General features: G+C 38.7%; 2 protein-coding genes across 5 annotated transcripts in view; one reads left to right on the top strand and one right to left on the bottom strand.

Moving 5' to 3' along the window:
- The window catches only part of OLAH (oleoyl-ACP hydrolase), a 53,378-nt gene that overhangs the window by 25,864 nt on the left and 70 nt on the right, over positions 1–27,444 (bottom strand). Inside the window, exon 1 of one of the 2 annotated variants that reach the window (XM_074192911.1) lies at positions 19,231–19,331. The exons of the other annotated variant lie outside the window; for it this stretch is intronic. The gene's annotated coding sequence lies outside the window, so the exon portion shown is untranslated. Of the gene's footprint in view, positions 1–19,230; positions 19,332–27,444 lie in introns of those variants that run through there. 2 annotated transcript variants of the gene reach the window in all.
- CROT (carnitine O-octanoyltransferase) overlaps positions 19,464–27,444 on the top strand; it is a 32,499-nt gene continuing 24,518 nt past the window's right edge. For 2 of the 3 annotated variants that reach the window (XM_074192909.1, XM_074192908.1), the window contains exons 1-2: positions 19,464–19,579; positions 20,175–20,264. The gene's annotated coding sequence lies outside the window, so the exon portion shown is untranslated. Of the gene's footprint in view, positions 19,580–19,834; positions 20,021–20,174; positions 20,265–27,444 lie in introns of those variants that run through there. The other variant, XM_074192910.1, reaches the window with a different exon arrangement.

Raw genomic sequence — 27,444 nt, 5'->3', positions numbered from 1 at the left:
AAGATTGCACTCACCATTGGTACATGAAATTTCACATACTTATAGACAACACAAGATCCAATAGACCTGAAAGATGAATGTCTCTTGTTGCAAGAGAAGTCAGCAGGTATTGTATCCAAGGCTAACCAATGAAAGTCAGCTCTCTGAAACTGAGCTGGATACACGGATTTTCTGGGGTGGTCATGATAAAAAGGTATGCTTTGAAGCCAGTGAAGGTTTTGCAATCAAAACTGATCTAACTCAACAGGGTTGTAAGACTATCAAAATGAGTGAATGACAATGAGATTGTCACTTGTAGGAAAATGCCACACTACCAACTACAGTGCCTGTGCTCCCACTGAAGTACAATATCAATGTTTGTGAAATTCCTGTATAGAAAGGGGTCCCTGACATCCTTCTGGGCCCTGAGAAATTCCTTAGAAATATAACTTTGGCTAGGTGCCTTTGGGTCTGAAAATAGTCTGATAGGACACAAAGGGTCATGAATATACCATAAAAATTTCTGAAGATTTACAAAGCACCCTTGTTAGCCTAATTATCTTGCTGTATCTGTTAAATTCCAGGACTGCCTCCCCCTTCCCCAGATTCGGATGGAACCATAAGATAGTAAATTCCTGAATCCCTCCATCTCAGAAAATATGTTCAGTCATTACACAAAGACCCTGACCCCTTCTCACCCCTATCTATACTGAGCCATATGTTTACATGTTTGTGTTAGTATAAAGATAATATATCTAACTGCTGACTTTGCTTCTGTATCTTGCTTGTTCTCTGTACCCCCTCTCAAAACACTATAAAAACCCTATCCCCCTGAACACTTAGGTACAGTCTGATTTGGGTACTCAATCCCCAAACAGTCCCCAGGAATATTAAAGATTTTCAACCTTATCAAATTCTGGTCTCCATCTCGCTCTTTGGGTACAACATTTGGAGGCCCCAGCGAGATCCTGGTGTTTTGTGTCACCAAAGGAGACCACAGGATCCTTGAGTTAGGTTCAAATGGACTGTCTCTCCCTTTCCTAGGGGAGCCGGCCCCTGATGATGTTCCAGGGCCCCAGGACTAGGTAGACATAGTCTTAGTATGGACCTCTCCTCGACTGCCATCTGCCATTCGGCCTAAGTGGAGATCCTGTTACACCTCCAGAGGTAAGCCTGTTCTGGTTCTGGGTCTAGACTTTTGGTTGCAGGGGAATTCCATATCAAAAGTGATGTCTGGGTCCTCTCTTTTGGGTGCTCCTTGCAATAGTGGGGACACATTTGGTTGGCTTTTGGGAGGCAGAGATTGTCGGATGCAATACTGAAATCTCCCCTCACTTCCTGAGACATCAGGAATTTGCCATTGGCCTGTGTTGGTGGATATGTGTTAAGATTGTCAGTTTGGAAAATTCTGTTGTGTTTGTGTGATCTGTGCTTGTGCCTCATCTGTCTTTATGTGTTTAGATTGTCTAATTATGTGTGTAGGTTCTTCTATTGATTTGTTAGATGGGGAGAAAAGTTCCCCTAAAATTGTCCTTTGGGTTGCCTCATTTAAATTGCTGCTCTTTGTTATTTTGGGCACCTAGATTTTTAGGCATCTAATGCCCTCACTGGCTCTCCCTTTGAGCCTGCTTTCTGCCTGTGCTACAGTGGGTAATCTGATCCCTCCCTCCTCACCCCTGCATTGTCTCTTAAGCACTTCCAAGAGGGAGTTTTTATTTTTATTTTAAAAAAAGGAATTGATTTTGGTGTTAAATTGACTGAGTCTAAACTACTTACCCTGTCCCTCCCCCTTACAGTAGAGAGAGCTACTTCAGGAAGAATTAGTAAAATAAGTGTTAAAAGGGACCTTATTTTGAAGTTGAAGAAACAGAAAATATTACCAAATATGTTAAACAAATAAATCATAGAAAGAAATGCTATTTTAATTTGAAAATAGGGAAAATAAATTTCAGAAAGACAAGAGAGTCAGGTTAATCCTAAAGTGTATAATGTGGTTACCAAGATGCCCATATAGGGAAAAATAAATAATCTTTTTCCAGAATGATATGGCATCATTAGAGCTTCAGGAGTTTATCAGTATAGATTCAGATATTATTAGTTATTACAGACAATTATGGGACATGTAGGGGCTGAAGTATAGAAGACCAACCCCCCTCCCCCAGGAAGAATCTAGGATTCTCTCTCTATAAAAGTTATTCAGTTTACTCTATTTGAAGAAGGGGGGCAGGAAATATTCTAATTAGGCTAAGGGATTTTTGAATGACTGCCTTCTCCAGGATTTTAGCAATTGTAATCAAGAAATGTTAAATATTAAAACCTTGGAATGGAAAATGCATGGTGAAAAGTGGAATCATATCTGTAGTTTATATAGCTGTATAAGCTATGTGATTCTAGTTCAGAATAGTATGAATTAAAGTCAAGAAGAGCTAATGAAAAGGAATGGTGGAAAATGTGAGTTGTATAGTTTGAGTAAGAGATTCTGAAAGTACTGGAAAGAAAATCCAGACATAGAGACAACTGAGGTTTCTTTTGAACCATTTGTTAAGTATGGAAAGTGGTAAAAGTATGTAGACAGAAGGTTTGAGCAGGGTTGATTTTGTACACCAAAGATGGATTTTGGGAACTTTGGAAAATGGTGTACAAATCATTATAAGAAAAGAAGAGAATATAGAACTATAAGTCTATAGGGAGATATGTGTTTTTATGAGGTTGGGGTGATTTAAAATTGCATTAAATTGGTACTTTTTTTTTTTTAGGTTTTTAGCAAGGCAGATGGGGTTAAGTGGCTTGCCCAAGGCCACACAGCTAGGTAATTATTAAGTGTCTGAGACCAGATTTGAACTCAGGTACTCCTGACTCCAAGGCCGGTGCTTTATCCACTATGCCACCTAGCAGCCCCTTGAATTGGTACTTTTTGCAATGTTTGGCAATGAATTGATTAGAAAAATAATAAACCCATAAAGTGAAAAGTTTGATATGAAAGCAATTGCTAGGTAAATGTTAATTTTATTATGTTATTATTGATCCTATTGTGTGCTAATCTAAAGATACATGTAAATTGAATTTAGGGGTTTGTAAAGAATATGTTTGGGTTTGGATTCTGATGTTTTATGGCCCCTCCAGAGTCATGGGAGTCAGGACAGACTTGTGAGTTAGCTTTAGAATAACTAAACAAGAAGGTAATATTTTACACTGATTGGAATGTGGATCATGTATTTGGGAAAAATATGGAGTGAGTGAGTAATGATAAACAGTAAAGGTAAAGAATTAGTACATATCACTTTGATATCTAAATTGTGGGGAATCTCCAATTCCCAGAACATAGAATGTTCTAATATTAAGAAATATTGTCAGTGAGGATAGAAAAGCTCTTATAAGTGAGAGCATTGAGAAGTTAGAATTGCACTGATAAAGATAAAAAAGAATTTACAAACGTTTTAGGCTTTTGAAAAGAAAATGATTTAAAACTAATTTGAATATGACTTCTGGAATTTAAGAGAAGTATGAAGAAAATCTTGTAGTCATAAGGGATCTTTTAGCAACAATTGGTTTTAAGAATTCTTTGTATTTTAAAGTTTTAAGGAATAAAGAAAACATACATGCAACTGAAATATGCTGTGTACAATTAGTAAGCTTTGTATAAGAACAATTTAAGCTATACTTTTTGAGATTTTAAAATTGTTTTGTAATAACAAATGAATTGAAGTTTCACCTATCACATTTGTAAAGATTTTGTTATGGAAAAAAAACTAGAGAATACCTTGCCAATGGGTTATAGTTCTCAAGGTCCTTTTGGCCCAGAAAATTTGTGAAAGGCTTTGTTTTTCACCTCATGTTTATGAAAGGGAATATTGATATGTGAGATCAGTGTAGTTTATTATCTGTTAAAAAGAGGAAATTATACATATAACTGCAACACTGTCATAGGTAATAAGTATAACATTGGGCTTTTGAAATTATTGTATAAAACTAACATTGATAGAGGATCTTATTTTCTTTGAAAATAGAAGTGTATTTGGAAGAAGAGATAGCATAAGTTATAAAGCAAAAATTCAGAAGAGGTTTGTTTGTAAAAGATAATTATAAGGTTAACTTTAAGAGAACCAGTTGTTTTGTGTTGCTTTAAGAAAATGAGATGTCAGCATGTTCTGTTTCATGTAGGTTAAGAATCTAATGTTTTCATTATATCTTAACTGCCAGATACCCCTTTCAAAGATATTGAATAAATGCAAGGGGCTTTGGAAAATGATTAGGAAATTAAAAATTATGTAACCCTAATTAGATGACTTATCAGTAAGTAAGAATGAAGGGTGTTATCAAACATGTGATCTGCTTTTGTAAATATAAATTATTTTACTGTAATGATGTCAAAGCTGGAATTAATGATTGTTAATGAGGGAAATTATCAAAGCATGACCCTCTGGGTTCCCTGAAAATTTTAAATGATGTGTTGGACCTTGCTCTAGATCTGTAGGTCCAGGTATGAATGTAATAATGAAAAGATTATTTTGTGAAATCTAGTTCTTAATGTGTTACACTTATTACTGTCTTGTTAAATTTAGAGCCCTCAGCCCCTGAATTTCCAAACCCCATCCCCCCACCTGTCACCAGGTCCTGTCTGTTCCCCCTTGGAAGATTCCTTCACTAGATCAAAAGGGTGGGGGAATACAAGAGCAGGGAAGGGAATGAACATTCCTAGACCTGGCTCCCCTTCCCCCTGGACCAGCTTACTCCCCTCTCAGAAGATTCCTTCGCTGAATAAAAAAGGGGAGAAGACGGTAGCAGGAGGATGGTGGGGAACTGGCAGAAAAAGTCTTATCTCAAAAAACAATAGAAAGAGAGACAAGACAGCTCAAGTGCTTAAAAAGGGAAAGACCCCTCCACAGGTGGGATGTGTGATTGGGAAAGGGAAAAAAATCTAAGATCCAGGGGTTAATAGACTCCTTTATTGAAAGGAAATTATGTTTAATGAACATCTGCTGGCCATGTGGCCCGAGTGATGACTCTCATTGTTTTTTAAAGTTTCTGAACTAGAGTTTTGGGAAGCACACTGAGGGTTTTAAAAGAGGGATACTAGTGTTGTGACATTCTGACAAAATGTGTACAATATGGGAGGAATTAAATAACCTAGATTGTTAAATTAGTTTGGGATTAAACTATTTTAACACTATTGTAACTTTTGCAAGGAGTTATGTGGTTTGGGTTTTTAAACTATTGTAACACCTTTGGGTTAAAGAAAAGTGGTAGTGGGTTACTAAGAAGAGAAATACCTAGGTTATCAGGGATGTTTACTGATGTCTTTTGGGGATAAGCTCTAATTAGTTTTTAATGTTAAGTTGAATAATGCTAACAATTGTATTTTTATTTTGGATAGAGCTTTTGGAATGTGAGTGCTGGATTCTCTGTTTAAGGTACTCTAAAGTTTTTATCAAACTAAGCTGTTGGGAAGTTAGTTAAATTGTAATTACATTGGGGTTTTAAATGTGTCATGTATGAGATTGGATTCTGAGAATTTGGGTAGAGACAAAAGTGTAAAGAACATGGGATATTCATTTTGCTTTTGTTCTAAGGGAAATGAGATATTTAAATAAGAATCTTAATGTTTAATGTATATTAACAATGCATGTTTAAAGAAGTCAGGAATGTGGACATCTCTCTTGGTAACTGCAGGAAGCTGATGGGGTCTCTGAACAAATTGCAATTGCAGGCCCTATTGTAAGGTAACTTATTGATGAATAAGATGTTTTATCAGTTACATGATTTTTTTTTTTTTTAGGTTTCTGCAAGGCAAATGGAGCTAAGCGGCTTGCCCAAGGCCACACAGCTAAGTAATTATTAAGTGTCTAAGACCGGATTTGAACCCAGGTACTCCTGACTCCAGGGCCGGTGCTTTATGCACTATGCCACCTAGCCACCCTATTTGATGTTCTTTTGTAACTGCAAAGAGTTAATATTTGCAATATTTAGCTATCTATTGTGAATGTGTTTTTTAAACACTGTATTTTTAAAACCTTGGATTAATGTGATTGCTTTGAAGAGCAATAAGGAAAATATGAAAAAGTATGACCCTTTCTGGGATAGATCTGTGGCTTCATGAATAATGTAATAATGGAGGAATTGCTTTGTACAATCTAGTAATTTGTGTGTTACTCTATTACTCACAGAAATTAATAATGCATGTTGGAAATTTAAAGCTACCTAAGATGTTTTAAAGAATTCTGAAAAGTAATTTGTATGTTAAGGGACAGCTAGGTGGTGCAGAGGATAGAGCACTAGGCCTAGGAGTCAACAGACCTGAGTTCAAGTCAGGCTTCCCTTAGTGATTGTCTGGCAGTGTGACCTTGATCAAGTCACTTAATTCCAATTTCCTTGCCAAAACAAAAATAATCATTTGTATGCTGAGGATGGCTATTACATAAATGAGTTTATGTATTGTTTGCTTTGAAGCAAAAGCATGCAATATGAAAAGATAAATACAAGATAATTTGATATTTTTCTGTGCAGTATCCTGGTCAAAGGAGGCATTTTTTGTTGTTGTAAGATACAACAGGCTATAAGGAGGTTTCTCTAGCCAAGGGGAATCTGATATACCATCTTTCTATACATATAGAGTAGATATGATTTCAGACAAAGGGATGTCTCTAGTAAGAGGTAGGAGATAGGCCTGTAGGGTCAGTCATAGTTAGAATACCTGGTTTTAGGCAAAGACCCAGGAAGGATAATTTGACCTTTAGGTAGGGGGTTTCATTAATTGGGACTACATTAAAATTATAATTGGAATTTAGTGAATTGTATTCACTGGAAGTTCTAACTAGGTAAAACAACCATTTTAGATCACGGGACTTTTAATTGATTTTCTTTTATGTCAGATACCAGGATGGTCAACAAAAAAGAAATGCCACTGGGTAAATGTCATGTTCTTTCAGCCAAGGAAGCCAAGACGTCAGGTGACTGGGATGGGCAGCCAAAGGGGCGACTTCTCAGTATGGCTGAGGTTGGACCCCTTTGACTTGATTTCCCCAAAATGACATTTGGATAATATCTCACCTGGAAGAATAAATCTGGCCTAAGACATTTGACTTACCCACGTGACCTCTGCCTGTACACTGACATTCAATACTTATATCTATAAAGGAATTTTCCTTTAATGTCCTGGATCTTTACAGTTAGTTACTAAGCAAACTAGAAAAAAGAAATTTTAGGTGAATTGGATCTAATAGCCAGAGATAGGTTAGGGGTGTTAGGTGTGTGGCTCTGACACCTGCTAACAGCTACATGTTAAGATAGGAATCAAGTTTCTTTAATTTTTAAAAGGAATATTTAGGTAAGAATGGGAAATTCTTAGGATAATTATAGTTTTAAGGCCTAGCTTAAGGAAAGTAATGTGAGTCAGATAAGTATATCAGGAAAAGGAAAATCAGTGGTATATTTGAGAATATTTTGAAAAATTTCATTTTGGTTAAGGATGTTTGAGACATTGTAAAAAGAGCAAAGGCTAAGACTGTTTTATTTTTAAACCATATGCTGGGTACTCTGAACTAAGATGATTGTTGAATGTATGTTACAAGCTTAAGACAGTATGACAATTCTCACTGGAAGTTTGCTCATACAGTAAAACACTAATGAAAGTTTATTGTGTTAAAATTAAGTAAGTATGTGCATCAATATGGCAATAAGGCAAAATGTAAATTGCAATAAGCCCCCAAATCTCATTGTCTTGTGAAGAAAACATGTGTTTTGATTTAAGTAAAATGTTAAGCAGATTCTTTACCAGACGACAAAGTCTCAACTAGTCACCTGAGCTGGAGAGGAATTTTTGGAACAGATTCAGAAGATGCAGAAGTACATCAGAGGTCTCCAGGAGAGAAGAGAAGCGAGGAGAGACACTGGACCCATTCATCTCTACCATTTCTCACCTATGTATACATTGTATAGTCAAGGGATATGTTTTTGTAACCTCCCCTTGATAATGTAAGTGTGACACCCCTACTTATGCCCTTCTCCCTATGAAAAGGAGGAGAGGCAGGGTGCAGATGTTCTCCAGGGAAAGAAAAAGAGGAAGACAATTGGGTGGTATATTTATATCCTATCTAAGGAGAGTCTTATCTCTGATGTAGCTTGGGCTGTACAACTTAAAGAGATAGGTGGACTGAGATGTAATGATGATACCTGGATCCTTTGTAAAGATGTTTGTAGTTCATGCTTATCCAGGTTATGAAGATGATAACTCAAGGGTTTGAGTTATTTTGAAAAAAAGTGGGGAATGAAGTACAATATCAATGTTTGTGAAATTCCTGTATAGAAAGGGGTCCCTGACATCCTTCTGGGCCCTGAGAAATATAACTTTGGCTAGGTGCCTTTGGGTCTGAAAATAGTCTGATAGGACACAAGGGGTCATGGATATACCATAAAATTGTCTAAAGATTTACAAAGTACCCTTGTTAGCCTAATTATATTGCTGTATCTGTTAAATTCCAGGACTGCCTCCCCCTTCCCTAGATGTGGTTGGAACCATAAGATAGTAAATTCCTGACTCCCTCCATCTCAGACAATCATTACACAAAGACCCTGACCCCTTCTCACCCCTATCTATACTGAGCCATATGTTTACATGTTTGTATTAGTAAAACAAGATAATATATCTAACTGCTGACTTTGCTTCTGCTCTTGCTTGTTCTCTGTACCCCCCCCCCCCAAACACTATAAAAACCCTATCCCCTGAACACTTAGGTACTGTCTGATTTGGGTACTCAATCCCCAGACAGTCCCTGGGAATATTAAAGATCTCCAACCTTATCAAATTCTGGTCTCTGCCTCGCTCTTTGGGTACAACACCACCATGATAAATCCTGTGGAGGTCAAAGAAAAACTTTGAAGACTAGAGACCTTTATCATCAATGTACCAAAGAGGACAGGTTTATAATTCTGGGTGCCTTTAATGCTAGAATAAGCTCAGACTAGCAGACATGGCAGGGAGGAATGGAGTTGGAAACAGCAACAATGGTGACCTATTACTGAAGACTTGTGCATCTTATGACCTTCTCATCACAAACACTGTCTTCCATTTAACTGAATGTAATAAACCTTCCTGGATACTCCCTTGTGCAAACATTGGCATTTAATAGACTATGTCATTTTAAGGAAGATCAGACAGATTTGAGAGTGAAGAAGGCAATGTATTATAGAGTCCTGAAATGGTCATAAATTTATCCTCTCTAAGTTAAATATTCACATCAAACAAGGCAAGATGACCACATGAAGACTTAATGTCAACAGAATAGAGGGCTATTCTGAGTGGAAAACTTGGAGGGAAAGTTGAATCAACCAATGTGAGAGAGAAGAACTATAAGACTGACTACTAAACTGAAGGTCTATAGAGTTGTTCTAACTTCATTGTTATATGCCTGTGAAACTTGGTCAGTATACTAGCACCATGCCAGGAAACTGAATCATTTATTTGAATTGTTATAGGAAGATTCTGAAGACCCCTTGTGGGTTAAGACATGGGACCCTGAAGTCCTTTCTCAAACTACACTGTCAAGCATTCAAACTCTACTGTAGAAAGCACAGTTCTAATGGGCTAGCCAGGTATATTTGGCAAAAAGACGATTTTATGGAGAATTCTCGCAGAGCAAGCATTCACAAGGTAGTCAGAAAAAGTGATACAAGGACACTCTCAAGGTCTCTCTCTGAAGAAATTTGGAATTGATTGAAATGAGACCGCCCAGCAAGATGCTGTGGTCTGTAAACAAAACAGAATCAAAGTAGCTCAAAAGAAATTGGAGATATACAAATTTAAAGAATTCATCCAAAATGTTCACATGGATTATTTGTATCTGACCTGTGGTAGAGCAATCTGAACTCTTATTGCACTGATCAGTCACAGACAGAGACACTGTAACTTCACTCTAATTTAGTGACGTCATTTTGGTCCTCTTCAAGAATGATGGACAACCATATTCAAGGTGTGTTGAACATTTTACATATATTATCTCATTTGATCCTGTCCAGATACTACTAGGAGATTCCCTGTTTTTTTAGAGCTAACCAAACAAGCAAGCTGTGCCCTGAGCTTGGCATAACAAGAATCTTTTGTAATCACCTTCTTAAACCAATGTTCTCTGAGCTCAGACAGGTACCAACAATTACCCATGAAGTCCTATTATTATTGTCACTAGACTTTTTATCACTAGACAACCTTGCTTCACTACTGCTGTTGTGCTTCACTGTTACTGTTTTGCCTCAGTACTGCTGTTAGCATTATACTGTTTGACTCTTTGCCTGGCCACAAGGATAGAAACTGAGGTTGAGCCATGCCACCTAGAATGCCCACTAGCTGTGGGGTTTCAGCACTATATGTTGTTTGCTTTCAAGCCATTTCCCTCACTTTGAAATTAAACTTCTGTTTAATTCTGGACCTGCCTATCTCTAGTCTGCATTGCTGGTCTCTGGTTATCCACAAGTTAGAGGTCAGTTTGGTACAGCTGACAATCTTCTCAACATTTTACAGTTGAAGAAACAGACTGAGTGCAAAAGCAGATATGAGAAACATATAAAACAACTATTTTTCTATTAAACCAGACATTAAATAAATTTGTAAAAATATAATACAATTCCACTCTTTTCACCATTTTAAAAATATGTTTTAAATTTAAAATGTTATCTATATTAACATGTTTATTATTATTTTAATGGATTAATAATATCTAAATGTTATAGATTTTAATTTCTAATGTAAGATATGTTTCCTTATTTAAAAATGGAGGGGTTGGACTCAACATTTAAATCCCTTCTTAGCTCTAAATTCATGGTCTTAAAATTCTAATAACTTGAATCTTTCTTCCTTTCTTTGAAGAATTAAGGAACTAATTCCATCTGTTCCTCTGGGTAAGTAAATCTAAGAAAACATTCCCTTGACATGGTTTAGAAGTATCTTACCTGTCATCTTTAAGTTGGGGGATAATAATAGGATCTCTCCACAAAATTGTTATGAGAATCAAATGAATAAATTCTCTTTGCAAACTTTAAAGTGCTATATAAATATTTTTATTATTACTACTATTTTATGAGAAAAGGAATAAAGGCATTGTCAGTATATAGAAGACTGGCCTCAGGCAGACTTGGACTCAAATCTTTCATGGGACAATTACATATATTCTGTAACATTCTAGCCTTCAAACTTCAATATGTCTTATAAAAAATAAAAGGACCCCAAAATGTTATTCCTATTGACAGAGCATCATATGTGGCACTTCAAGTTGAGAGAGGGACCTCATGTGAAGAGGGGTTGAAGTTGCATATGATTGCAAGGGAGGCAGAACAGACATCTTCAGCCTCATCTTGCCCTACTCTTCCACAGATCCTTCTCTTTTCCATGGTGGCATGAGCCAAGGCCAGATGTGACCACAGTTCTAGTCTAGGCAAGTCAATTAACTTCTCATATCCCCAGGAAATTCTTGAAGAATTAATTTAGAGATCAGTTGTCTATCTTTCCTGGTAAAGGGTATTCCGCAATAGAAATTATAGGTCAGGGTAAAACTTTTTTTAAAAAATAATTTCTAAAAGGCAAAGGAGAGGCATAGGTCAGAGCAAAGATACAGAAAAGAAAATAGCATTTAAATTGTGATTTAATGTTTGCAAAGCACTTTGAAGAAGTTAATTAATGGTCTACTTAATAGTAAAATGAGAAGATAGTTATTTTATGAGAAGATTCACAAAATTAGGATCTTGAGAAATTGCTTAAAATCAGTTCTAAGTAAATTTGTTCTGATGCTTCATTTCTGAATTAAGTTTTATATAGATGTCAATTACAAATCTGATATGTCATCATAGTTTAAAACTTTGAAGTAGTCATTTTTAATTGAGGATAATTAAACTAATTGCCTTTTCCTTTTTAAAAAATTACTAGAATATTTTGGGTTATGAAAATGTATTAATTTTTTTCAAAAAGCAGGAATATATATATTTCTATCATTTTACATATACTGGATACTTCCTTGAGAAGAGAGTTGGGAGATAATATGTGTAGTAATTACCAAATAAAAATACAAAAAAATATGAACTCAAACTCTGTTATGTTAGGAAATGACTAAATGCTAATGTGGGAATCATTCTAGATAAACCATAAGTGCGTTGTTATTGTTTTTTTCCAGGAAGCAAGTTTTTAAAAAATTTTCCATAATAGTCATGGTGTGAAAGAAAACATAGACCCCTGCCTCCCACCCAAAAAAACTCAAAAAAATAAAGTCTAAAAAGTATGCTTCCTTTTTTTTTTTTTCAAATACCATCAGTTCTTTCTCTGGTGATAGATAGCATTTTTCATCATAAGTCTGTCAGAGTTGTCTTAGGTCTTTTGTATTGCTGAGAAAAGCTAAATCATTTACAGGGGATCATCTTACAATACTGTTGTTACTTTGTACACAATACATTTCACTTTGTGTCAGCTCCTATAAGCCTTTCCATGTTTTTCAGAGAGCATTCTGCTCATTATTTTTTATAGCAGAATAATAGTCTATCAAAATCAGAGACTTTCCCTATTTTATGGGCATTCCCTCAATTTTCAATTCCATCAGAAAAAGAGCTTTTTTGCATTTTTATCTATTTTGTAATACAGACCTAATTGTGGTATTACTAGGTCAAAGGATATGTATGGTTTTATAGCTCTTTGGTTCCAAATTGCTTTACAGAATGGTTAAATCCCTTTCACAACTCTACCATCAATGCCTTAATGTCTCATTTTTCCCCATATCTCTTCTAATATCAATCATTGTCCTTTTCCATCTAATTTGAAAATCTAATAGGTATGAAGTAGTACCCCAGAATTGTTTTATTTTGCATTTCTACAATCAATTGTAAGTTAAAACATTTTTTCATATGGTTATAGATAGTTTGATTACTTCATTTGAAAACTTTTATCTTTTGATCATTTATCAATTGGGGAATGGCTCTTATTTTTCTAAATTTGACTCCGGTTTCTATATGTTTGGGAAATAAGACCTTTATTAGAGAAAATTGTTTCAAGAATTTTTTCGATTAGCATTGCTAACTGTATTTCCCTCCATCCTGTTTCTCCCTCGTTTATTCTGTTCTCTCTTTCCTTTGATCCATCCTATACCTCCTGAAGTGTTTTCTGTCCAACTAACTTCTCCAATTTGTCTTTCCTTTTCCAACCTCTTCCTCTTCTATTATCCCCTTCCCCTCCTACTTTCCTGTAGGGCAGGATAGATACCTAGACCCAACTGAGTATGTTATCCCTTTGAATCAATTCTAATGAGAGTAAAATTCACTCCCTGCTCCTCATTTCACCCCTCTTCTCCTCCACTGTAGCTTTTTCTTGCTTCTTTTATGTGAGATAATTTACCCCATTCTATGACTCTCTATCCTTTTGCCCTAGTACATTCTTCTCTCACTCCTTAATTTTGTTTTTTTTTAGATATCATCCTTTCATATTCAACTCATACCTGTGCCCTCTGTTTGAAACTGCCCTAATAAGGAGAAAGTTCATGAGTTATCAGTATCATCTATAGAAATGTAAACAGTTTAACATTATTATGTCCCTTATGATTTCCCTTTTCTGTTTACTCCTTTATGCTTCTCTTGAGTCTTATATTTTAAAGTCAAATATTCTTTTCAGCTTTGATCTTTTCTACAAGCATGCTTACAATTAGGGCAGCTAGGTAGCAGAGTGGATAAAGCACTGAACTCAGGAGGACCTGAGTTCAAAGCTGGCTTCAGACACTTTTAAATTACTGAGCTGTGTGACTTTGGGCAAGATACTTAACCTCATTGCCTTGCAAAAACAAAAACAAAAATCCCGAAAGCTGTCTATTTCATTTAATGTCCACCCCCCCAACCCCACATGGATTAGACTCAGTTTTTCTAGGTATATGATACTTGGTCTCTGTAATCCTATTTTTTTGTTCTTTGGAATATCATATTCCAAGTCCTCCAACTCTTTGATGTAGAAGCTGCTAAGTCTTATCCTGACGATGGGTCTTCAATATTTGTTTTTTATTTTATTTTTATTTTTTAGTTTTTGCAAGGCAATTGGGTTAAGTGGCTTGCCCAAGGCCACACAGCTCGGTAATTATTAAGTGTCTGAAGCCAGATTTGAACTCAGGTACTCCTGACTCCAGGGCTGGTGCTCTATCTACTGTGCCACCTAGCCACCCCAACTCCACAATATTTGAATTGTTTATTTCTGGCTGCTCACAATATTTTCTCCTTGACCTGGGAGCTCTGAAATTTGACTCTAATATTCTTGGGAGTTTTCATTTCCTTCTGGAAGTGATTGGTGGATTCTTTAAATTTGTACTTTACCCTATGGTTCTAAAATATTAGTTTAATTTCTCCTTGATAAGTTCTTTTTTTTAGGTTTTTTTTTGCAAGGCAATAGGGTTAAGTGGCTTACCCAAGGCCACACAGCTAGGTAATTATTAAGTGCCTGAGACCGGATTTGAACCCAGGTACTCCTGACTCCAGGGCTGGTGCTTTATCCATTGTGCCACCTAGCCGCCCCTGATAAGTTCTTGAAAGAGGTTGTTTAGACTCTTTTTATTTTGATAGTGGTTTTCAGGAAGTCCAATAATTTTTAAATTATCTCTCCTGGATATGTTTTCCAGATCAGTTGGTTTTTCCCTTGACATATTTCACATTGTCTTCAATTTTTTCAATCCTTTGGTTTTGTTTTATTGTTTCTTGTAATTTCAAAAAGTCTTAGCTTCTATTTGCTCAATTCTAATTTTTAAGGAATTATTTTCTTCAGTGAACTTTTGTACTTTTCTGTTTGTACTTTTTTGTACTTTTCAATTCTACTTTTTAAGTTTTTTTTTATTTTAGTGAATTTTTGTTCCTCTGTTCCCATTTGGTCAATTCTGCTTTTTAAAGGCATTTTCATTTAAGGCATTTCATTTTTATACCTCTTTTACTATGTGGCCTAGTAATGTTTTATAAGTTGTTATTTTCTTCAGTATTTTTTAGTGTCTCCATTAACAAACTATTGAGTTTTTTTCATTAATTTCTCTTCCCAATTTTTCATTTACCTTTATTATTTGATTTTTAAGATACCTTTTGAGCTCCTCTCATGCCTGAGATCAATTCATATTGATCTTGAAGGCTTTGGATGCAGGAATCTTGACTCTGCTATCTTCTTCTGAGTGAGTGCCTTGATCTTCCTTTTCTATGGTCAGAAGATTTTTCTGTTGCCTGTTCATTTTCCCAGTCCACCCTTGACTTTTAACTTTTTTGTTAAAGTCAAGTTCTGCTTCCAGGGTGGAGGGTACACTGTCCCAAGCTCCTAGGGTTTTGTGCAGTTGTTTTCAGAGATATTTCTAAGGACCTGTATGTTTTCAGTTCTTCCAGGGTATAGGATCTAAGGAGAGGTAGAGCTACCCTCCTGGCCTGTGATTTGGTCTGTAGGTGACCACAAGCACTGTTTTTTGCCCTATAACTCTGAGGAGGGTCCCACTCTCCTGTAGTCACAAGTTCGGGTGTGCTAGTGCTTTTTGTACTGTGACCTGGATCTAAGGTATGGGCAAAGCAACAGAGTCCTGCCTCAATGCTAGCAAAAAAAAAATCTCCTTTAATCTCCTTCTGATCAGTTGTTCAACCCTCTTGCTGTCTGTGGACTGAGAGCTCTGGAAACAACCACTGTCACTGCAGATTTACTGACTCCCAAGGCTTGCTCCTGATTTGCTGTGGGCAGAGTCTGTGTCCATATCTGAACTAGGCTCCACTCTGATTCAAGTGTGACAGATCTTTCCTGCTGGCCTTCTAAGTTGTATTTAACATCTGTGAACTGAAAGGTCTGGAAATCATCACAACTACCATTGATTCAGTCACTCCAAGGTGTGCTACTGGTTTGCTGGGGCACCAGTTAGTATAGGCATGACTTGTGTTGGACTGTGCTCCTCTCTCACCCAGGTGCAACAGATCTTTCCTGACAAACGTCTTGGGCTGGAAATTGTTTTGTTTTAATGAAGAAGAAATGACATTCTAGGCAGGGAAGATGGCAAGTCAAAAGGCTAGAGGATTCAATTTATTTGTGCCACTTGGGAAGTCAATTTTATGCGATCGGAGAGCACAGGAAATGAACATGATATAATGAAGCCAAAAAGTTAGAGTGGAAAAAAGTAGAACTCCATGGGAGGAGCAATGAGGGATGTAATAAGAAAGATGGATGATTAGAGAGAATTAAGGGATAATCATTCAACAGCTTCTTTTGCACACATGGAAAATCTAGTGCACTAGTAAATTGCACCAGAGGAAGTCAAGACTCTTGGCTTGGTCACTGACCTCTCCATCTCCTCCCTTACAGGATGGCAGATAATAGAGGGGCAGGATTTTTGAGAGCTGTAAAGGTGAGGTAGCCATAACTTCAATAAAATCTGTGTATTGGAGGGAATATTTTCTTTCTGACATTATATGTTCAACAGAGTATCAAGCTTCTGACAAATTTTTTCTGACATGACAGATAGCAATCAAGACAAGCAATCAAATAAAGTACCTTACCAACTAAAAAATTGGTGATTGAGTGATTGTAACTATGTTCCTTTATGCTTTTGTAATTTATCTACTTTGAACAGAGAAGATATGGCTTTTATCATTATAATATCAATAACAAGTATTTTGTTGCCCCTCAGCATAATTTCATTTACATTGTGTTTGTCAGGGTATGTAGTGCTCTTTGGTCCTGATTTTTACTTTGTTACTGAATTATTCATATTGACCATGTTTTATGGCAATGGTTCTCAAAATGTGGCCCAGTAGCAGGACAGTTGTCAAGATAATTGGTAATAGTCATGGATGACCTTGGCATCTTTGATTTCTGACTAAGCTCTAAATGCTCTACTCAACCTTCTTTAGCTACCTTTATGGCCACTGGAACAAACTGTTTTATTTGCCCATTCTGCTGGGAGAAGTCTTCACATTTTTTTTTAGGTTTTTGTTAGGCAATGGGGGTTAAGTGGCTTGCCCAAGGCCACACAGCTAGGTCATTATTAAGTGTCTGAGGTCGGATTTGAAGCCAGGTGCTCTATCCACTGTGCCACCTAGCCACCCTAGTCTTCACAATCTTGGGGTAAATATTGTCCTAACTCATTGATGTGTTTGAAACCTACCAACTTCAATATGCTTTAGCTTGTCTGCAGAGGTTTTACCCAGGTAGAGCCATTGTTTATGCTACAGCTTCTATGCTCCAAGGTAGCCAAGCAGGCAGGCATCAAAACCACCAGAGTCATATCAAACCCACAAAGAGCAACTAGCAGTTGATAGGATCATGGGGAGGGTGTTGTTTGAGCTGTTTGTTCAAAGAAGATAAAGATTTCAGGAAGAGTTGACATTCTAAAGAGGGGGAGTGGGTGGGGGCAGCCTTTAAAAGGTCGGGGGACTGGATTTATTTGGGGCATGCATGAAGAACAAAGATAAGGCTAGTTTTGTGGGGCTTGAGAGCATAGGAAATGATTGATGTCTAAGTCAGAAAGATAGAACTAGGATGTTTGAGGTTAATTTAAATAACAAATTATTGGGGGGGGGGCTAGGTGGCGCAGTGGATAGAGCACCAGGCCCTGGAGTCGGGAGGACCTGAGTTCAAACCCGACCTCAGACACTTAGTAATTGCCTAGCTGTGTGGCTTTGGGCAAGCTGCTTAACCCCATTACCTTGCAACCCCCCCCCCCCCCAAGAACAAATAAATAAACAAGCAAATAAATAAATAAATAACAAATTATCCAAGGTAATAATCTGAGAAAAGACCCTTCTGATTGGGATAAATGTGAATGAGATTATCAGGTGCCTTTCATTCTTGCTGTATTACATAGAATATATTGGATAGTATGATGCATACACAGACTGTTAAGAATTGAAAAGGATCTCTGTGGGTCACTTAATTTTAACTCTTATTTTACAGAGAAGGAAAGGGAGTAAAAAAGTTAAGTGACTTGCCTAGGGTCACAAAGCAAGGTAGGGATAGAGTGTGGACTATCAAATCAATCAATAAGTGTTTATTAACTCCAGTTCTAGGAATATAAAGACTGGAGTGAAACCATTCCTGCTGCCCTCAAGGTGCTAGAAAGATAGATAGAGATAGATAAAAATAGATTTACAAAACCTGGGGGTAGAAGGGAGCAGACCAGGAAAGGCCTTCAAGCAAAAATCTAAGCCCAAACCAAAAAAACCTGGTTCTTGACCTGAGACTCAAAGGAAACTAGAGACAGACAGACAAAGACAGTGGAGATATAAATGTAAACAAAACAGCAACTACCTCAAAGAGCTGACATTTTAATAGGAGAATTCAATGCAGTAACTGAAGCTGAAAAGTGAGGTGATAGGAGAGTAGTAAGGGACTTCTGATGAGAAGGTGGCAGGGGAGGCAGAGCTGAGCCTCACTTCTGATTGCTATTGTTGAGCCCATACATCTGGTAGATTCTTAAGTGTTTACACCAGGTGTATGAGCTTAACCCTTGAGGTTCAGCCCTGTCTCCTGTGGCACCCCTTCATCTTATGTCCCTGGGGGCTTGAGGCAGATGGTAAGGAGAAAGAGGAAGAGACTGGTGAGAGTCCAGTCATGAAGTCATGAAATGAAATGAAGCATGCCTGGGTTTTTCCTAAAATGGTGGTCCTAGAGAGGGAGTCGCCAATCAGTTGAGGGTGGGTGTACCAGGCATTGGGTACAGTCAGTGCAAAGGTCCTGAGATGGAGATAGGATGTGTTATCTGTGAAGAACAGCAGGAAGGCCAGTTCAGCAGAACCATAAGTGTAATAAAGTTGACCTTGGAGATCTCATTTCTAAAACAAAGTGGTTGGATTGAATATTCTCCTGGGTTCCTTCTGGTCCTGACATTGTAAGAGTTTTTCACCCTAAAGACCTGGAAACAGTAGGGAATATGGAGTATGGATGTGAATGACATCAGGGGAAGTGAGGCCATGACAAGCGCGTGAACTGGATTCGAGTGAGGGGCGCTGCTAGGTCACCAGTCTCTCTCTGGGTCCAGAGACCAGATAGGAATCAGGATGACTGGAGATGGCCCTGGATGTGGGGGGCAATCAGGGTGAAGTGACTTGCCCAAGGTCACACTGCTACTAGAGAGCTGAGGCTGGATTTGGACTCCAGTGCTCCTGGTTCCAAGGTCAGTTCACTCTCCCCGCTGCACCATCTGGCCGCCCACATGCTCCTATGCCCTACTCCAGCCTCCTTGCCCCAAGGCACGGGTGAGGAAAGGGAGGTTCAGGAGGCGGCGAGTCTGCGTGGTTTACCTTGCTGAGCTGCTCCTTGCCCGGGCCTCCTCCAGGGAGGGCTGCCAGCAGGCTGCCGCGGGCCATCTCCTGGCCCAGAGGCCGCGGCACGCCTCCGCCCGGCTCTGACCTTGGCCCCTCGGCCCTCCGCGCGGCCTGGGCCAGGGCGGGAGGGGCGGGGCTCGTCGAGGAGGGGGCGGGGGCAACGTCAGGCGCTCGGCCCCGCCCCGGCCCCCGCCCCGCCGCCCTCCTGTGGGGCGGCGACCCTCGCGGCTTTCCGTCCTCCCCCCTCAGCGCTGGCAAAATCAGCCCGCCGGGGCATGGGAAGGTGCTCGGCCCGGGAGAGGAGCGAGCCGGGGGGCGCGAGAAGGTGAGGAGGCCCGAACCCCAGCCCGAGAGCCCCGCCGCCCCGAGCCCGGGCTCCTCGCCCTCCCTCCACCCCGGGGAGAGGGGCGACGGGGGCCGGCCGACCCCTCCTTTCTCCCTGAGCGTTGCCCTCCGCTTTCCCGGCGGAATCGGGGAGTAGGGAACCCCGCCCCTTGGGCTGCCAGGCAGCCGGACGGAGCCTTGGGGGGCAGAAGCCACTGCCCCATCGCCCCCGAAGTCGCGCTCTAACTGGGCTCCGATGCTGATGGCCTTCAGCCCCCCCGCATTGAGGAAGGCCCAGAACTCTATGGTTTAGGAAGTGGGATTTCCTGAAACCGAGAAAAAGAAAGCTGCCTTAGTTCTCTTCTTTGGGGAGCTGAGGAGGGGAGGGAGAGAAATCCCCTGGGAAAGAAACCATTCATCTTGCCCAAGTTTAACCAGGAAGGTAACTTGATGCCTGCCGGTTCGTTTATTTGTTTTCATTTGTTCTGATAACTTTGCAAATTTTGCCAATTATTTAAGTTTTGGAGGTCGGTCACAAAGCTCTGCTAATTTTCCTTTTCAGTGTTTATTGATTTTGCGTGTTTTTATTTTCATAGTTTCTACTCCATTTCAAGGCCTTGACACTTGAATTACTGTAACAGACGCCTTTGTGGTTATACATATAGCCCTTCTCCTTGGCATACCTTGTAAGTATGAGGAACACCTTTCTAGAATAAAAATCTGGCAGCTTGGGTGGACAGATGGTATTGGTTTTGCTAAACCTAGTTAACACTCCACTTTCCTTTTTTGAAAATAGAATACTTTCATGGGGCAGCTAGGTGGTACAGTGGATAGCGCTCTGGCCCTGGAGTCAAGAGGACCCGAGTTTAAATCCAGCCTCAGACACTTAATAATGACCTAGCTGTGTGGCCTTGGGCCAGCCACTTAACCCCATTTGCCTTGCAAAATCCTTTAAAAAAAAAAAGAAGAAAATAAAATACTTTTAAAAACATATAATTGGGGCGGCTAGGTGGCCCAGTGGATAAAGCACTGGCCCTGGAGTCAGGAGTACCTGGGTTCAAATCAGGTCTCAGACACTTAATAATGACCTAGCTGTGCGGCCTTGGGCCAGCCACTTAACCCCATTTGCCTTACAAAAACCTAAAAAAAAAAAAAAAATATATATATATATATATATATATATATAATTACTCTACTTAGCACTTTTCCATTTCTATCACCCCGTTACTTTCTGTTACAATCTTTGCCAATTCACTGCTTCTGTGAAGCCTACCCTAATTAGCCCAATCCCACCATGATACTCCAAAGCCTCTTGACACGCTTTCAGTTCATATTTTGTTTTTTCTTTTTGACTCTCTTATTTGTAACTGTTCTCAACGACTTTTAAACTCACATGAAATAATCACCAACGTTTACTTTAAAACAACTTACCATTTACCTAGAATTTTGCAAAGTACAATGAAATTTGTTTTTTTCCTGTCAGAATTTTAGTAGTAGTAGTAGTCATCATCTTTTGTAATTGAATAGGACCAGGTCTTCATATATATGTGGTGTGACTTGAACATTATTTTAGTGAGGGGAATTGTGCAAAGATATCCTTCTCATTGCTTTTTTCAGATCTGTTATCACCCCATGACCTAATTTAATAGGAACCAAGACTGCTTGTGATGGCCAGGATACTGTGGGAGTCCTTGGTTTTATGGATGTGGGTCCCTTCTATATCAGTGAGGCACCATGGTGCTCTAGCAATGCTGAGTAGAGCACAATATAAGATTTTCTGGTGACAGCTTGGTGTAATCAAAACCTCTTGACAGTCTGATCATTAGTATAATGATTTTATGGCAATAGTCTTTCTCAGTAAGGTAAAGCTAACCTGTCTCATGTTAGCAATAGCATAGATCATATCAGAATTGAATGATGTTAACTAGTTTTGCTGAAACGATCTTTTTCTCTAAGTACACTATTTTCAGTTTTGATTTTTATATTGTTCTTTCCATATACTTTTTTTTTTTGTTTGTTTTTTAGGGTTTTGCAAGGCAATGGGGTTAAGTGGCTTGCCCAAGGCCACAGAGCTAGGTCATTATTAAGTGTCTGAGGCCGGATTTGAATTCAGGTACTCCTGACTCTAGGGCCAGTGCTCTATTCACACCACCTAGCCACCCTCTTTCCATATACATTACTGTAGTTTTTGTGCATTATTGTTTTCCTGATTGTGCTTCCTTCATTTTGCACTAATTCATATAAATCTTTTTATCTCCTTTTAATTTTTATTTTTTTTAAAGATTTTATTTATTTTTTATTTACACATTACTAAAATATTCTTGTTTAAGAGTGAACATAATTTCCCCTCCCCCACAAAAGTATAAAACCTCATGAGAAATAAAGTAAAAGAAAGAGGGGAAAAATGTGTTTCAGCCTGTGTTCTGATACCATCAACTTTGTCTTGGGTGGATCATAAGTCCATCAGAGAACTTCCATATTTTTCCACAGTTGCTGTTGCTGATTGTAATTCCCTCCATCCATTCCTCCCCACTACCCTCTATTTTGTTTTCTCTCTCCTTTCACTCTATCCCTTTTCAAAAATATGCTGTGGGGCAGCTGAGTCGTGCAACCGGACAGAGAACCAGCCCTGGGGCCAAGAGGCTCCAAGCCCACATCCCACCCCAGAGACCCAGCAACCACCTAGCCCCATGGTCTTGGACAGACCACCAAATCCCAGCACCTTGCAAAAAGTAAAAAAGAAAATGTGTTATATCTGACTATCCTCTCCTATGATTTATCCTCTCCTCTATTACCCATATTCCTCTCCCCTCCTCTGTCCCCCTTCTCTCCTTTTTCTTCTAGATGTCTATACCCTATTGCATGTGTATGCTGTTTCCTCTCTGAGCCATTTCTGATGAGGATAAAGGTTCCCTCATTCCCCCTCGCCTTCCCCCCTTCCATACCATTGCAAAAGCTACGTGAAATATCTTTTATAAGAAATATCTTAGCCTATTCTACCTCTCCTTTCTCTCATTCCCAGTATATTTCCCTTTCATCCATTGACTCCATTTTTACAACATATTTTATCTTCAAATTTGGCCCTCTCCTTTGCTTCATCTATAAAAGCTCCTTCTACTTGCTTTATTAAATGAGAAGTTTTATAAGAGTATTATCAATATCATCTTCCATGCAGGAATACATGCAATTCATCATCATTAAGTCCCTCATAATTTACTCTTTTCCTCCATACTCTATGCTTTACCTGAGTCCTGTACTTGAAGGTCAAACTTTCTGTTCAGCTCTGGTCATTTCAACAGGAACATTTGAAATTCCCATTTCAGTGAAAGTCCCATTTTCCCCCTGGAAGAGGATGTTCAGTTTTGCTGGGTAGTTGATTCTTGGTTGCATTCCAAGTTCTTTTTGCCTTCTAGAATATTATATTCCAAGCCCCATGAGCCCTTAATGTAGGTGCTGCTAAGTCCTATATGACCCTGACTGCAGGTCCATGATATTTGAATTGTGTCCTTTTGGCTGCTTGTAATATTTTCTCTTTGATTTGGGAGTTCTGGAGCTTGGCTATAATATTTCTGGTGTTTGGTTTTTTTTGGATCTCTTTCTGAGAGAAATCAGTGGATTGTCTCAATTTCTATTTTGCCCTCTGCTTCTAGGATATCAGGGCAATTTTCCTGTAGAAATTCTTTAAAAATGAGGCCAAGGCTCTTTTCCTGATCATATGACTTTCAGGTAGTAAAATAATTTTTAAATTATCTTTCCTGGATCTGTTTTTCCAGATCAGTTGTTTTTTTCAATGAGATATCTCACATTTCTTCTAGTTTTTCATTCTTTTGGTGTTGAGTTATTGTTTCTTGATTTCTTGCAAAGTCATCAGCTTCCTTTAGCTTCATTTTCCATCTGAAGGATTTGTTTTCCTCAGAGAGCTTTCTTATCTCCTTTTCCATATGGCCAATTCTGCTTTTCAAAGCATTCTTCTCCTCAATAACTTTTTGAACTGTTTTATCCATTTGACCTAAATTATTTTTTTTTTTTGCAAGGCTTGCCCAAGGCCACACAGCTAGGTAATTATTAAGTGTCTGAGGCCGGATTTGAACTCAGGTACTCCTGACTCCAGGGCCAATGCTCTATCCAGTACGCCACCTAGCTTTAACATTATTTTCTACAGCTTTTTTTTGGATTTCCTTGACTAAGCTGCTGACTTCGTTTTTATGTTTTTCCTGCATCTTTCTCATTTCTTTTCCCAATTTTTCTTCTATCTTCCTTACTTGATTTTCAAAATCTTTTTTGAGCCCTGTCATCACCTGAACCCAACTTCTATATTTCTTGGAGTCTTTAAATGCAGAAACTTGGACTTTCTCATCTTCAGACTGAGTATTTTGGTCTTCCAAGGGACCAAAGTAATTGTCTATGGTCAGGTTCCTTTTTTTCCTGTTTACTCATTTCTCCACCTTGTGTTTGGTTTTTGGGGTGCTTCCTGAGCTTTTGAGTATTATTGGGATACCCCCACAAGGGCCTCAGTGGGTGAAGCTCTGACTGCTCTCCTGGTCTGTGAATGACCACAAGCACACCCCTCTGCCATGGGGCTGTGGGGGGGTCCCTGCTGTATTGGGGGGGCTCTAGACTGTGACCAGGGTCTGAATATGGTCAGAGCCCCAGAGTCCTGTTCCAGGGACAGAGAACAGACTTCAGCAGTCTCCCTTACCTTCGGTGGGATGGAGACTACTGCTGGGCAGCTCCATAGGCCTGCTTCTGTTTCTTGGGATCTGGGCTGCTGCGACTCTGCTGAGTTCCACAACCATGCTGAGGGCCTGGGCTTCATGCTCAATCTGTCAGAGGTCTCCCTGCTGATCTTCCAAGTTGTGCTGGGTGCTCCCTGAGGTGCAGGTCAGGAAACTGCTTCTGCTGCCAGGAGCCACCACTCCAGGTACCCTGGGACTGTTCTCAGGAGGCTGAAGTTCCTTCACTCTGACGTGGCCACCCCTCCAGCATTGTGGAACAGATTTTTTTCCACTATTTTTCCAGGTTACCTTGGACTGGAGAATTGCCTCATTGGATCTTTCTGTGGGTTCTGTCTCTTGAAATTTTAGTTATAGTCATAGTTTTAAGATTTTTGAAATATTTTGGAGAGAACACCTAAGAGAGAGACTCTTCTCCTGCTTCCATCTTGGCTCTACCCCCTAATTCATATAAATCTTTTCAAACTTCACTGTTTCTTATGGCTCGATACTATTCTGTCACATTCATATGATAGTTTTTCTAGCCATTTCTCAAATGATTAGCATTTACTTTGTTTATAGTTGTTTGTTACTAGAGAAAGCACTACTTCCTCTTCCAAGTGGCAGCTAGGTGACACAGTGGATAGAGCACTGCCCTTGGAGTCAGGAGGATAGGAGTTTGATTCTAGCCTCAGAAGCTTGACCTATGTAACTGTCCCTTAACCCTGATTTGCTTGAATCCAGGACCATCTCCTGTCATCCTGATCCATATCTGGTCACTGGACCTAGATGACTGGAGAGAAAGTGAGGCTGATGACTTAGCATGTGCTTGTCATGGCATCACCTCCCTGATGTCATGGTCCTCTTTGAGAATGAAGGACAAACAAACAAAAAAACCCATGTATAAAAGAATTTTATTAGCCATCTGGGTCAAATTTCTAGAGCCTACCTTTCCTCCATTTTGAAAATCACATTTGCAAGGCTCTAGTCTTCTGTTGCTTTCTTGTTCTCAGTGAGTTTTGTGATCCTCTCCATCTTGAATACCATTTTCTCCATGAAATTTTCTCTGGAGTCTCCTCCCCAACTGATAATGACTATCCCCTCTGAAATTTCCAACAGCACTTTGTACCACTTATGTATTGTGTTGGATTATAATTATTTGTGTTTATGTTATAGTGTCTCCCTCAGAAAGTAAGACCATGAAGAGAAAACCTACACTCCAATCAAATATCTCTAACTGCCTATGAGAGCTCACTTGATTTTTCTGCTATGAATTCAGACTCAGTGTATCCAAAATTATCTGAACTCCCTTCACCCCCCAACCAAAACTCTTTTGTCTCTCTGAGATGTCACGATTCCTCTGTATTTCCAACTTAGAAACCTTATAGTCATCTTTGATTGTCTTCTTTCATCTACCATACATTACAACATTGTCTGTGTATAGAGCACTATTGGAGAGAAAACATAGTGAAAATAAGATACCACTGTGCTTTCAAGGAGCTTATAACCTCACAGAGAGATAAGACACCAGAACAATTATCATACATAATATTATTATAGAGTAAACTCATTAATTACAAAACAAAATGCTTGTTTGCCAGGGAAAATAAGAAAGGATAATGCTTAATATGCTGTTTGCCAGAAAAATTTTGTTATAAACTTTAAAGCACTCTAAAAACATAACTTGGTTATTGTTATTACTACTATCATTACCACCACTATTGCCATCACTGTTACCACCACCACCACCACCACTACCACTTCCTTCTTGGAGGAAGTTGGACTTTAAAAGACAGGCAGGATGACATTTATTTATAGGTAATGAAGGCAAGGGACGGTGTCAATGACACAATGGAGCAGAGCAAACAAAAAATAATAGTAGTATAGGCATTCAGAACATGTTTATGGAACAGGGACTTAGGCTTCTGTAGATTCCATGACACAAAAAAGTTTAAGAATCCTGATCTAGTCCAACCCTCTTATTTTGGAGAGAAAAACCTCACTGACCTTTAGTTAAATCAGATAGTAAGACAAAGACTTGATATTCTAGTTCAGGCCATCTGATTCCAATTTCATTATCTTTTGATTGATTCATACTATCTTACTCTTTTAATTTGTAGTCATAATGAAGAAATCTGCTTAAACATTTTATTCATTGGATTGTCCTCTTGTTTATGTTTTTTTCCTCTGGATCAAGGAACGAAAGTTAGGTACATATTTTGTTGTGTTAGGGATAATTGGTCCTCGGTCAGTGAAGGTAAGCATAACCTTTGAATCAATGAGGCAAGAAGCTAGGAGATTCAGTAGTTAAGACTGTTGAACTATGAGTCAAGAAGTCTTGAGATGGGGGCAGCTAGGTGGCACAGTGGATAGAGCACTGGCCTTGGAGTCAGGAGTACCTGAGTTTAAATCTGTCCTCAGACACTTAATAGTTACCTAGCTGTGTGGCCTTGGGCAAGCCACTTAACCCCATTGCCTTGCAAAAAAAACTAAAAAAAAAAAGAAGTCTTGAGACCTTATATACTTTTTAGCAGTATGACCCTGGGCAAGTCCCTTAACGTCTTTCCTTTAGTTTTCCTGCTGTAAAATGAGGAGAGTAATATCATGTATGTTCTTGGGTTGTTGTGATGATAAAGTGAAATAAGTAGTATTTACCGCAGTACCTTGGACTTAATACTGTATTAACTATATGATAAAATAATAATAATAAAATAGGTACTTAAATATTTGTTTCCTTCCTTTCTCCCTTTGAGGACCTAAAAGAAACTGGAGTGGACCTAATAGAAATAAAGCAGTGATCCTAATACACATTAAAAATTCTGTTTAAAACAAGGGATTTACTCTCAGATATGAAGAATTCCACATTAGCTTCTAGTCATACATTTTGCCAGAGTTTGTCCACAGAATGAATGGGAGCAAGAAAATATGACTTAGTGCACAATGAGAGCTTTTCTTACCTTCAGATTTTGACTGGTTTTCTAACATGATTACTGTGGTAAATAGAAGAGTTTTCATCATTGACCAAAGAGCCAACTAAACTTTTTTTAAAGGATCAAGAACAATGAAAAATCTTAACTGTTAAAAAGAATAAGAAAAAATTTAAAATCACAATGAAAACAAATAGGACTTAGGATATAAGCAGTTCAATTTTATA

Source organism: Macrotis lagotis, chromosome 7 (assembly GCF_037893015.1).
Source record: "Macrotis lagotis isolate mMagLag1 chromosome 7, bilby.v1.9.chrom.fasta, whole genome shotgun sequence".
Lineage (NCBI taxonomy): Eukaryota > Metazoa > Chordata > Mammalia > Peramelemorphia > Peramelidae > Macrotis > Macrotis lagotis.
This window is presented reverse-complemented; position numbering and strand designations above follow the sequence as displayed.